Genomic DNA, 13,025 nt, shown 5'->3' with positions numbered 1-13,025 from the left:
TTCCTCAGTTAATTACCAGCATAATCTCTAGATAATCTCTTCTCAAGTCTATGAAGATTGGCTGCCTTTGAATTCAGAGGACGCTTGGTCTTTTTGGATCCTAGCCATAGATTAAACTTCTTCAGAGTGGTGATAGCTGCACTCTCCCGCTGTTGATTGAAACACGCCGCTGAACACTTCTGAAGTTGGATAACCCCTCCAGAAATGCAAACAATTGCTGGCCTCCCTGTGTCCTCCCACCTCGGAGTAGCCAAATCCCATTATAACTCATCTCTGTGCAGACAGTCAATCACCGCCTTGTTGTTCAATGTGTGACAGGATTTTCCAGTTACGCTAGGAATGCTTTATCAGTAGGAAATTACACATTATCAAAGAGACATTCCCACCAAACTTGCAAAATAATGCCCATAAAGTATTTATTTTTATTCATGTGTTGTTTGCATCACTCTGAAGAGGGGAATGTTATAATATTATTTTCTTAACTATCCTCATTGCAACTCAGTTCTTACAATTCCCACGTAAGAAGAGATCTCCCATCTGCAGGAGACGTACCCCTGTCATTTGCACACCTCGGCTACCTTCTGTCCAAGGCATTTTGGCATGCTCTGCGGATAGCATCTGCCTCCAAAAACACTCACAGGATTTGTCTGACATCAGTGCTGGGAGCTTTGCAGAAGACCAGAGAATTGTCAGGGAAAAATTAAACATTTTCCTGGGGAGGACAGATTTTTTTATATTTTTTAATAAATGAATTTCCTCTCTCCTGCATGCCTTCCCTCTGTATCGCCCACACCTCTCCCACTCTCTGCAGGCATAGATCATCTGAGGAGCCATTTGCTCACCACCTGCCTGTGGCTGGGAGTGCAGACTTGCAGAAACCAATTTGGTTTCTTGCAAACCACGTAAAACATTCAAGCTGGTGTTAGGCAGTCCCTCAGTAGCCTGTAAGGCCATTCCTGGCCCTTCCCTTCCGGCTACGCACTTCTGATCTTAATGGCCTCACTTAAAAATGCTGGGATCTGAGAGCATATATCCTTTTTATGTCACTGTTGGAGAATAAAAATACTATTTTTTTAAAAATATTTAGTAATTTATGAGACAGCAAGAGAATCAAATGCTTAATATATTCTTTCCTGTAGGGCATCATTTTAAATTAAATTTTGCTTTTCAGTGGGCCTTGTGCTTCTAAACTATTTCACATCAAAAAAAATGTGGAGAGATACCTGCATGGTCATGTTGGTGGGCTTTGTGTCTGTTTCAAAACTGGTAGCAAGGCTGTTGCTTAAATTGCTGACCTCCGTTTACAGACTAAACCCTAGCCCTATCTGAAAGTAATGTATTAAATGTCTGCGTGGTTTCAACACAAGATGTCCCATCATCCTGTCAGATATCCATACAGTAATTTCCCCTGAGCGTGGAGGAAATCATTCCATCTCCCAGAGGACGTCTGGCATCATTTCCTATTGTGCTTGAAATTTCTTTGCTTTTGAGTATTGAAATTCTACCCCCACCCCAGCCACACACAGGCATTCCAATTTCTGGCAACAAGTTTGTGATCAGGTTTGCTTTGTACTCTCAGGCTTTTTTGAAAACTCACCATTGGGGTAAATTTCCCTTTCATCTTCATGTAGCTTTCTCCTCCCCTTTTTCTCTGAAAACATCTGAAATTGCTAAAGAAAAAAGTTGCAGTGCAAACACAATTTGCTTTTTTTAGCAAATTATTTAGCTTGAAGTTGTAAATCCTGCCCACCTGCCTTTTTTTTTTTTTCAATCCCCCTGCAGTGAAAGAAAAAAAAAAAAGAGAGAAAGAAAAAAAACACAATAGTTTTTATCTTGTGACATTAAAATCTGGAATAAAGAATAAGACAGCGCTTTCGTTCCCCAGCTGTATGTGTTTTTACAAATGTCATGCTTGGTTTTGAATGAATGAATAAATGCAAATATAACTGCATACTTAAACACGGTGCCATAAAGGCATCTGAATAGACAGAGTTGGAGCTGGCGCTCTGTGGGTGGAGGGAACAGTGCATGATTCTCCTCTGCCCTGTCTGATGTTTTGAATGTTATCTGCAAAATACAACAGCTGATGAGTTTGCTAATCAAATCCTGCTCTCTACCAAAGTACTGAGGATGTTACTGTAGCTGAAATGTTTCACTGCATGAAATGTAGGAAAAAGTGAGAAAAGTGGGTGAGAAATAGCTTTTAGAGAATGAATGATTTTGATTTAAGACATAGGAAACTTGGGCTGAGCATTCTACCATGAAATAAGTAGAAGATGGACTTAAATGCACCCTCTGAAGCCATTGACCTAGCAGGCAGCAATATGTGTGTTATATGTTAGGCAGGTGGACTCTGCGTGGCCAAGGCATCCCTTGGCCATTCCCAGCACTGCCCACATCTCAGCTCGCTCCCACGGTGCAGCTCTGGTTTGGGATCAAGCAGTGCCTCACCCAGCCCCACAGCAGAGGCTGCTCCAGTGTACATTTCCCATAGAAAATGCCCAGAAAAACACTAAACAATTACCCTCTTCTTATGTGTCCTTGCTTCCCCACCACTGCCATGGAGCAAAGGCTTGGAGAAGTCTGCACAAATGACGATTTCAGTGATGGATTGCCTGGAGTGTTGTACTTTCCCTCTTCTCCTGCCATCTTCTTTATTTTCCTAAGGCAACCAACATCCCAAAATCCCATGAGCTGCGCCTGCTCTATTAAAACCCGATGCTGAGTCCAGAAAGAATAAATGTTGAAGCAAGGCTCTCAATTCGGCTCAGGCAGGCGAGCTCTACCAGTGCTGCTGCCGCCAGGTGAAGTGCCAGCCGCGAAAAGCCCGGCCCAGAGCAAAGCACAAAGCCAGGAGTTTAAGGCAGGGATGTCAGCAACCTTTTGTTTTTTGGAGTGAGGACTGGGAGTGATCCTGAGGTTATCATCTCATGAGAGTGTCATATGTGGATTTAGGAAGATTTTGGAAAGTAGTGAGTGTGAAGGGAGGTATAAAAAATTGATTATTTCTTGTGTTGAGCTTGTTGAACACAAGGCGTCCCGATCCTATCTGGTTTGCTGCACAAATCACAGCTTAAATTAGCATGCATACTTTACATCTGCATATGTACTTATATAAATCTCTTTGTACACCAGACCCTTTACAATCTATGAATGATCTCTGGTTAGTGGTTAATAAATTCTTCAGGGAGAAAAGACCCTACTCAATTTTTAGATCAAACATGATAAATTCCTGTAGCATTATACAGAGAACCAGGTCCCAGCTGGTGCAAAATGGTGTAGTCCCAAAGAAACCAAAGGATGGCTCAGGCCAGAACAAGCTGAGAATTCAGCCTGTTCAATAAAAAAGTTTAAAAAATATACTGTTAATCCATTTTAATGTTAGAATATTTAGTGTGGTAGGATATTTTCAGGCAGTAAAAACAAGCAGCTCCCAAACTTGCTAAAAATATGGAAAAGCCTTGAATGCTCCAAAAAGGTGTTATTTTCACTGAATGCAGTTTATTACTTGCATAATTGGCATAAAATAGAAAACAGTTCATGATAATGGTATTGTTCATACTCCTGTAATTAAGATTGTATCAGTATTTCAAGGGCATAATATCCAGTTAGAAAAATGCATGCAATTATAGCATTAATTCCTTGGGAAGTAGACTTTTAGCCAATTTTTATGGGGAAAACACTGCTTTGGTTGCTGACCAGGTAGAGGAGTCCAAAGAACATGATTCTGGGTTCCAGCATGGCATCAGGTGTTTTGCATTCCTCACATAATTAAAGCCTAATGTAGAAACGATGCCTTAACAGACTTAAGCAGCAGAAATGCAAATATTAGACTGACTTAGTATGTTCCACTTTTACAATGTATTAATTGCTGTAAATATGCAAAGGTATGCAATTAAAAGAGCAAATGAGTATTTCTAATTAGGATGGAACGGTAGCACATTTCATCAAAGTAGGACACGGTGTGCTACTTAGCTGTGTATATGTTTTTGCCAATTAGTCAACAAGGAATTCTCGTATGAACAATTGAGCCTTATATAATTGGAGAAGGAGCACTGGAGCACCAAGGTCCAAAACCAACATTTATATTATCCTGTAACACAACAGGGTAGTTCTGGCCTTCTTTGCATCTGGGGAAAGGAACAGTTCACTGACAAAACATGTGCTTGCACATGGAAGCACGGCTCCCTCCTTTCCTCCTTTTGGGCTGCTGGTGGCGGAGACATGGGCAGAGCCCTGCACGAGGCCAGGTGGAGCAGTGCACGTGGGTTTGGGGAGCCTGCGAGACATAATGCCCTTCCCAGGCCCCCGAGAAGCCCAAGGACAAAGCTGCTTTCTAACCCCTTGCATTTGTTGATTGAAATGCATCGCTCGGTGTGCCGAGCACCGTGGAGAGTGACCTCGGTGTGTCGCAGTGTGTTAATGCTCAGGGCGAGACACGGAGTTCAGTCCTGGCAGTGTGTTACAGCTACCTCATTCTCACTGCTGGAAAACCACATGAATGTGTTACCAGCACTTTCCTGGAGGGCGTTTAGAAACAGGTTAAGGTGGAAATATGATGAAAACAACTCTTGGCTAAAATAATTTGGATCTATCTCCTACATGGACTTGCATCTACGGGGATGCACATGTGGGAGAGAGGCAATTCCCCAGGGTGGCTGTGCATATCGTGCCAAGGCTGCATGGATGCTGGGACCATGACAGGTGACCTTCTGGGAGGCTGGGGTGGCCCAGCACCACTCTGGGCATTCATACACTGAACCTAGTGTAGTTGGGAAGCAAGCCATGCTTGGTGCACGCAAGAGGGTGCAGTGAATGCCCCACATATTGGCTGGGAGGGTGCCCAGGGTACGTGGAGTTAATCCCAGTTGACGCTTTGCAGCGCACACAAACCATGGGAAGATTTCTCTTTGGAGATTTAGTAAATGAACAATTTGGGAATTTGAGTACCAAATCCCTTTATTTATTTTAACACGTGTGTGTGTGAGAGGGGAATAAGGTTTGAAGGGTAACAACTTTTGTTCTTGACTAACCTCTTTGGGGAAAACTGTATGGAAAATCTTGCTGCTGATACAAATTGGAGCCACAAATATACCTGTCAAGACACAAGTTCAGACAGACACAGGGTTTGCAGGAACAAGAGTTAAGTCTACATGTGCTGGGAGCTAAAAACCAACCTGCTTTGAAGAGCCCCTGCAGGGGCAACAGAACAGGAGAAGGATGGGGAGAGGAGCAGCAGAGCACACGGCAAAGACCCCAATCCAGGTGCTCGTGGGAGCTGCTTGGAACAGGAAGGTGCCTCCAGTGTTTGCAGTGCTTTGCAGGGTTTCCAGCTGCTCTTCCTTTGCTTTGGATAAAGTTTTTTTGTGTTGTAAGAATTTAGAATCTGGGTTGTGTGTTCAGTAAGTTTAGGGGTTCATGCGAGGGGAGGAAAAGCCATTTCTCCTTTGCATAACAGCACAAATACATTTAGACACAGGCTCCACTTACCTGACTGACAGCCCCTGTGACGAACGAAAGAGAACATTCTGGGGCTGCAGAATAAAATAGCGTAATTCATACTGCACTGGGCAGCCTCCTGCCCTGTGCCCTGACCCCTCAACAGATATTCTTCCCGTAACCTCCTGGAATATTCCCAGAGCCTCTTTCATGGTGAAAGGTAGCTTGCTTAGTGCTTCCTCTATGCTCAGAAGGCACTGGCCTGTAGCTATAAATAATTACTGACTACTCACACTGCCTAGCTCAAAGTTCGGGTTTGAACTTTCATTCAGATACCTCTGTGCCTGTTCGTGCTCACTGTACGTGGTAAAAGTTGCATTTTCTACATCTACCCTGTTCACTCCAAGTTAAAGTGATTCTGTCATCTGGTTGAGAAGCTCAGATAGAATTAATTTGGCCTTCTTTTTTCCTGATTTTTTTTTCCTTCTTTTTTCCTGAGGAACATTTCTGAAACATTGTTCTGTCCAAAAAGAAAGGTGTTAGTAATCTAACTCCAGGTCATAGCCACAGGAGTATTTATCTCCCTTGTTCTCCATTATGAACTGAGACCAGAAGACTGCGATCTGCCCTACGACTGACTTTCGCAGCTGTCCTCAAGAGTTAGGGAGGTCCCAGCCCTGTTCCACCCCAGGGGGAGACCCACAAGTCACAGCCTGCACTGTAGCTGTGGTCACAGCCCTGGAGGGCTGGAGGATCCTGGCTGGACCCCACATTTCTTGGGTTTCAGCTCTGAAGGGAGATGCACTAAAACAACAGAACACATGCGTTTTTGCAACCCCCCTCCTGCAAAGCCTCTGAAGTTGAACCCGATGATTAGATCCATGCTTGTGTGGTGTGGTGGCACGTCTGCGCAGTGTTCGTTGGGCCCTGTAAGGAGGGCAAGTGACCTGAAGGACATTCACGTGGAGATTAGTGGCAATAAGGGCAAACTCTATCACAGCAGACTCTATCGCACCCAGGCTTCATGCTGTCCTTGCAGCTGGTGAAGCCCGTGGTGGCCAAGCCCCAAGGGGCCCAGCTTCCAGCCGAGAGCACCCCTCAGGGCTGTCCTCCCCTGAGTGTGCATTGACTGGTGGGACGTGTGTAAAGTCCCTTACACAGCCCCGTGGGACTGCACCTCCGTTCCCTTGTAAACACCACTTACATATGGCAATGGCAACAGATCCCTCTTCCGTCCGGCCCGGTTTGACGTGTTGACAGCTGTGCTCCCAGCTGATGTTCCAGTGCAGAGAGCAGCCTTCTCCAGCCTTCAGCAAACCTCCAGGCATTTGGCATCCGGGTCTTTTCGTGCTGTTCTTCCAACAAACTTCCTACCCCAAATGCTTTGCATCACTCACGCTTGCCGGATTCTGAGCTTCATGTTTTCTGTGAGGGTAACTCTCCTGATGTATTGAAGGTGCTTAGTGCTTTCATTTGACCTTAGCTTTAACTTGCTCATATTTGTCACGGGAAAGAAAGGTGATTAGGAAGATGTATGGCACCCCATACTGATTGCAGACAGCGGATACGCGGTGCTGTCAGGGTGGGCAATTGCTGACAGAACTGTTTCAAGTGCAGTGCAGTTTGGATCTCAGGCTCACATCTCTCTCAGCTCTATTTGAATATCTCCTAGCACAATTTCAATATTTACTTCATGCAGAATAGAGAAGATCTGGGATTTATGTGGCTGCTCGCAGGAATAAAGAAAAAAAAAAAAGTGATTCTGGGGCTTTGCCGACAAAAGCTTCAACTTTCTGAGCAAAGCTAAATGGTGTTTGGCAGTGCTATAGTGGAAAATTAGAATGAAAATGGTATAAAGGCTCCTGTTAGCACCAAAAGAACTTGTACTTCTGGAGAATTTGGCATGGCAACATCATGCATTCCCAGAACTCTCCCTGTGTATTCAAAAATAATGAAGTGAAAACAAATTGGGTTTGTGGAGTGCATTATACGTGCCAGCAGGCTTGTTTGTGTGTGTCTGAGATAAATGTGCATGTGCCTTTGTGTATGCGGGGTAATTGTTATCTGCTAAGTGGTGTGTGATTGCCCTCCCCCAAACTTACATCGCCACTGTACGGTGCAAATAACAAAGAAATACTGCCTGGGTGCTACCGTTTCTATGTCTAAACTCAGTTTCCATGTAAAAAGGTTAATGCTAGCTAAGAATTAAGTGGTCTTCTCCTCCTGCTACTTTTGAGGCATTTGGGAATATTTTTAATCCCTTCTGCTTTTAATTGCCGTTGTCCCTGCTTCATCCTCTCCCTTGTTGCCACTTAGTCCTTGCTGAACTGAAGAAATGGCATTTACACTACTGAGATCTTTGATAATTAAAGGTACACGCTGTCTCTGCTGTCTTCTGTAACAGAAATTTGCACATGGGAGTAGTGGTGAAGGTTGTGTCGAGGGGTCAGCCAGAGCCTTAGGAAACCCACTGACATGAAAGCACTGCTTTGCTGTGTGCTGAGTGGAGATCTGTCACCTCTGTCCTCTCAAAGGTGATTATTTTTGTCAACAAAATAGGGGGTGCCTACTGTGTCAGGACTTTGTTATTCCAGAGAAAGCCAGCTGAATTTCAGGACAGCACAGTATCTTCACAGCTGTTTGATGCTGTGATAATATATGGTTTATTGACAGCCTGTGTTAGAGCTGAAGCTTTGCACTCTGCATTAAGAGCCCAGCATTCTGCAGTAACTGCACAGCAATTCCCCTCTTGCACTGCTCCTTTTATTCCATGAATCCTGATTCCTTACTTAGCTCAGAAAAATTTGCGTTGGGCCAAGCCTGAGCCAGCTAAATCTGTATGAGGTAAAGTGTCTCAAAGCAAGGGCCCCTGCAAGAAGTCACAGCACCTTGCTGCAAACTCAGAACTGCTGACATTGCGAAACTCCAAATGTTACTTCCTACCCCATCTCCTATATGTGTCATGAGTCAAACTTCAAGGTACCATATGTCTGGGATTTTCTGTACTTGTTTTCCTTTTCAGTGCTATAATTTTCTTCTAAGTAACATTTGGCCTGTATAAGTAATGTTTTTCCAGTTACAAAGTAGTCTTTATCTGCAGAATTCCTGTGTGCCAAGGTCAGGGGCGCTGCAGGTATGCAGTAAGTCAAACTAAGCCTGTAAGTATTGACGATACTGCATATGCACTGAGTATTTATCACTAACCCACAGAACAAGTCCTGGACTTCACAAAAAGTTTGTTTTTACATTGCATGCCTGGTAAGTCAGTCATCTACCAAAATGCTAGATTTACTGCATGTACAAAAAGCACCTCTGCTGCATGTAGACCTTAGCAGTGATGTTTCCCAGGAGCATCTGTGCATAAGGTCACAGTTGCAGAACAGGATATCTGGTGTTCCAGGATAGCTTAAGCTTTGTTAGAGCACATGGTTTGTGGCTCCGCAGTGTGGTGTACTCCCATGCTGGCCCCTCTTTCAGAGTAGTCCTTCCTAGAGGATACCAGCCACATCTGAAAATGGACTGATCACCAGGAAGTGATAAAACGGTCATTACTGGGGGGAGAAGATGTGTCACTTATTGGGGGAAAAAAAAATGTATAATAGCAAAGTAAAATTACTTCTGCTCTGCAGTTTTCTGAAAATGTGTCATTATACATGCGGAGTTTGCTAACATTTCTGTAATTGGCAAGTCACTGTGTCTCATATCATAGCGGAGCAATTCTGCATGTGTAGGTGCATATAATATGCAGAGATGGTTTTATTCATCTCAAAGGAACATCAAGAGTCTAAACTATATCTAAGCAGTGGCATATATTAGTTGAATGAATCTCGGTTTGCACAGACTTCTATACTTGGATTTCAGCATTAATTTCACCATCAGATAGTTACAGGTTGTCACTGTGCCTAGTCTAAGTATATTATTTGCATATAATTTTTGCATGAATGTGGTGGTATTTATTCACACACAAATAAAACCAATAAAGCACATATCTAGTGCATATTTTATTATTGATGTAACATTTACAGCACTTTATTTTTAACATAAAATAGCCATGTAATAATGGTACATATATAAAAAGCAAATGTTTCAGCACAAATCATCCTAAATGTTCAGGCAGCATGACCATCTCATATAATGTTTCCATTTATCAATCAGTATGTCAACATGCCCTGATGCATCAGATGTAAATTATCATCTGAGGTATCTTTAACTCCTCAAAATGTCATCCAGTGAACTGAGCTTTTTCAACTTCACCTTTTAGCTTTTTCTCTAAGATGCCCACTGTCCATCAAGTATATGAAGGAGGTCAGAGGTTAATGATTCTTAATTGGACTTCATTATGTGGTAATATAGCACCTTAAGTCTCTAATTATGCCCAACTATTGAAGAGCAGTGTCATAACATTAGGATGTAATGAAGTGGAATCCATGCGTTATCATGCACCGTAGCACTTCATGACTTGATATGGTTCTCTGCATTGTCTCTAGTGAGGTATAAAGTTTGGAGCATATTAATACAGTCATATCTCAATTTTGAAAAGTATTTGAAACACATTTTAAAGTTTGATGACTTCTGATTGGTTGAATTAAGTTGCAATAAAAGGCCAGCGTTATCTAATGCTTGTTATAATTATAGTCTGTTGTTCTTTGTTTGCAAAGCTTGAATGGGAATTGTATTCTTTCAGCTCAGGTAGGATAAGTCAAAGTGAAAACAAAAACCTTCACTCAGTGTCTCCCAAATTGTATGGTGTAAATTTGCCATATATTAATTTTTGCGTATAATTTGAGAGCAAAGAATTAAAGTAATTCATTAAGTAATAAAATTGTTTTACTCAGAGTTGTAACTAGCCCATACTATTTTCAATTTCTATTTGGAGGATTAGAGGCCATGAGTAGAAAGTGATTATGTTGTCGTTTCATATGTCAAAAAGTCTGCTTATAGGCTAAGGTTTAGCAAATAATGCACTGAAGATATTAGTGAATTTAACAGGGCATTGCAGGACAAAAATATTCTGAAGCTATAATATTTTAGATGCATTGTAAGTACCACCATGTACACATGTATTTCTGTTTCCCAAAGTTTCATAATCTGCAACAGGTGCATTTTGCCAATTATTTTACAGTTGTCATTTATATGATCACTTTGTTGTCTGATTTAAAACAGGATCCAGGTGCGATGTCTGGTTGCTAGAAACCATATTCTGTGAATAAAAGTTGTAGTAGAGAGCTTGCAAACAGCTCTTCACAGAGCTGTGTAAATAATTGATAGGGCTGTTTGCCATCTGAACTGTTTTGTTCTTTTGTTTGGTTGGTTGGTTTTTATTTTTTATTTTGTTTTTTTTTTTCATTTCAGTCATTTTAGAGCAAAATATTTTCACTTAGGAAGAAAAGCGTGATTTTAGGTTACCTAAAATATTTTATTTGAACAAAAATGATGTTTTGTGTTTCTAAGGATTTTAAGCTTCATTATTATTGTTACTATTTAATATTTTGACATTTTTTTAAGAATAACTAAACCAAGATTTGATTTGAAAGTAAAAAAAAAAGTCAAAGTTTTATTTTTAAAATACTAAATGATATCATCTTTTAGCAAATAAATGCCTCCTCCCTAGGAGGAGAAGGGGAGAGGGAGGTGCTGATCTCTTATGCCCAATAACCAATGACAGGATGTGCAGGAGCAGTGCAGAGCTGCACCTGGGGAGGTTCAGACTGGACATCAGGAAAAATTTCTTTACACTGAGGTGGTCAAGCACTGGAACGGGCTTGCTGGCGATGTGGTTGATGCCCCATGGATGTCAGTATTCAAGGGACATTTGGATAATTCCCTCAATAATGTGCTTTGACTTTTAGTTAAGCCCTGAGGTGGTCAGGTAGTTGGACTAGTGGATCTGGAAGGTCCCTTCCAACTGAACTATTTACATTATTGTCCAAACTTCTGTATAGATTACACCATAGAAATGCAATTTTCCTTGTGTAAACTATTCACTTTTCAATTTTTCATTTCTTGGGTCATTCATTTTTCATGAATTTTTATTTTCACCTTCAGAGGTACTTTTATTTTTGTTGTGGAAAACCCAACCCATCATCGCTCCTGGTGTGTATAAAACCCAACTCCCATCACTCATCTGTTTTGACTAAATCTTAACAATACATACAGTCATTTTTAAAACAAAACAAACTCAACCCAAAAGATAAAAAACAGTAGGGTAGATGTGAACCTCATGACAGAGAGAGAGAAATTTTGTTTGGCTTACATAAGAAATGTGCTGATTTTCCCCCACTACAATGCTGTAAATGGCAACTAATTTAAAATTGTTTCATAAATATATGACTTTCAGTCAGCAAAGGAGCACCTTCATTTCTAAGCTGGAACTGGTAATTTTCTTGTGGACTTTCAGTTGTTAGGAAAGAAAACCTCATTATACACTACTGTCTATACCATCAGGTGTCCTGCTTTGAATCCAATAACTGAGTCCAACAGCCTCGGAAGGATATTAAACATCAATATCCTTTCCTCAGTGAGAGCTAATCAGTTCCATCTCTCTAGCTTTCAGGATAAAATGAGGCTGCCTGCTTGCTGCAGGATTTACAATATTTATAGTAGCATTTTACATTCTCTGTTTCTGTCTCTTTGTTTCCATCCCTCTCATTTTCTGTATTTACATAGGATAGGCGTAAGCTGAATGGAACACTGCAAATTGGTTCAAGAAACCAAATGGTAGGACGTCTGCCTTAGGAGCAGCCCCAGTTGTTTCCTTCTAGAAGAGAGTCATGTAGCTATCTTTATTTCTTATTTTCAGTCTATGAGAACATATCCCAGGGCTAAATAACCATCAGAGACACTCTTTGGACACAGTAATGGCCAGGTAATCTTTGTGTCCATGGATGTGTCTGCATCTTGCAGGAGGTGGGGCTACAGTGAGGGCACAGGGACATCTCTTCGGTCTTTGCAGTGTTTGATGGTGTAGGATGCTTGGGGATGGTGGACAGCGCAGATTTCTGTTATCACTAAATGCATCCTCATGTCTTCCCTGAATGTAAACTGGGTCTACACATCTTCTGATCCCTGGGTCTGCCTTGAGTCAAAGCTAGCAGTGAGCTTTGCCAGGCAGCAAGGCTGCCCTTGCTGTGTTCATACAGCCCATAGCACGGCAGGACCCTGATCCTGACCAGGTTGTCACAGCACTTTTGTAATGAAATGTCTATTTTCTATTGCATCAACTGATAACCTGGTTCAGATAAATGATTACATGGGGGGGAGGGAGAAAGAAAACAAACAAACAAAACAGGTAGATATGGTCTCTGGTAGTACTTCTCATCCCTTAATAATTCTTAGGCTTTTAAAAAACACTTTCCTAGGGCATAACACATTATTATTGTCCTTAAAATGTGAAATATAATACAAATAAGCAGTGGCAATGAGAGATACACTTGCTGTATGTTTAGGTAGGGTTCATCTGGTGGTGTTCTTTCACGTTTTGATAGATTTATGACAGTTCAGTCACAAGTACAACACTGGCACACATATGCTCCATACCCGCAGGGACAATACAGATTTCAGGAAACACAGTAAGCATTCGAGCAACA

The 13,025-nt window shown here is 41.8% G+C and overlaps 1 protein-coding gene across 5 annotated transcripts in view; it reads left to right on the top strand.

The window, feature by feature from the left end:
- The window catches only part of TAFA1 (TAFA chemokine like family member 1), a 313,943-nt gene that overhangs the window by 169,999 nt on the left and 130,919 nt on the right, over nt 1–13,025 (top strand). The gene's annotated exons all lie outside the window — the stretch shown is intronic.

The sequence above is a fragment of the Anser cygnoides genome, chromosome 10, assembly GCF_040182565.1.
Source record: "Anser cygnoides isolate HZ-2024a breed goose chromosome 10, Taihu_goose_T2T_genome, whole genome shotgun sequence".
In the NCBI taxonomy this organism is placed as follows: domain Eukaryota; kingdom Metazoa; phylum Chordata; class Aves; order Anseriformes; family Anatidae; genus Anser; species Anser cygnoides.
The sequence above is the reverse complement of the archived record's forward strand: the minus strand, read 5'-3'. Positions and strand labels throughout refer to the sequence as shown.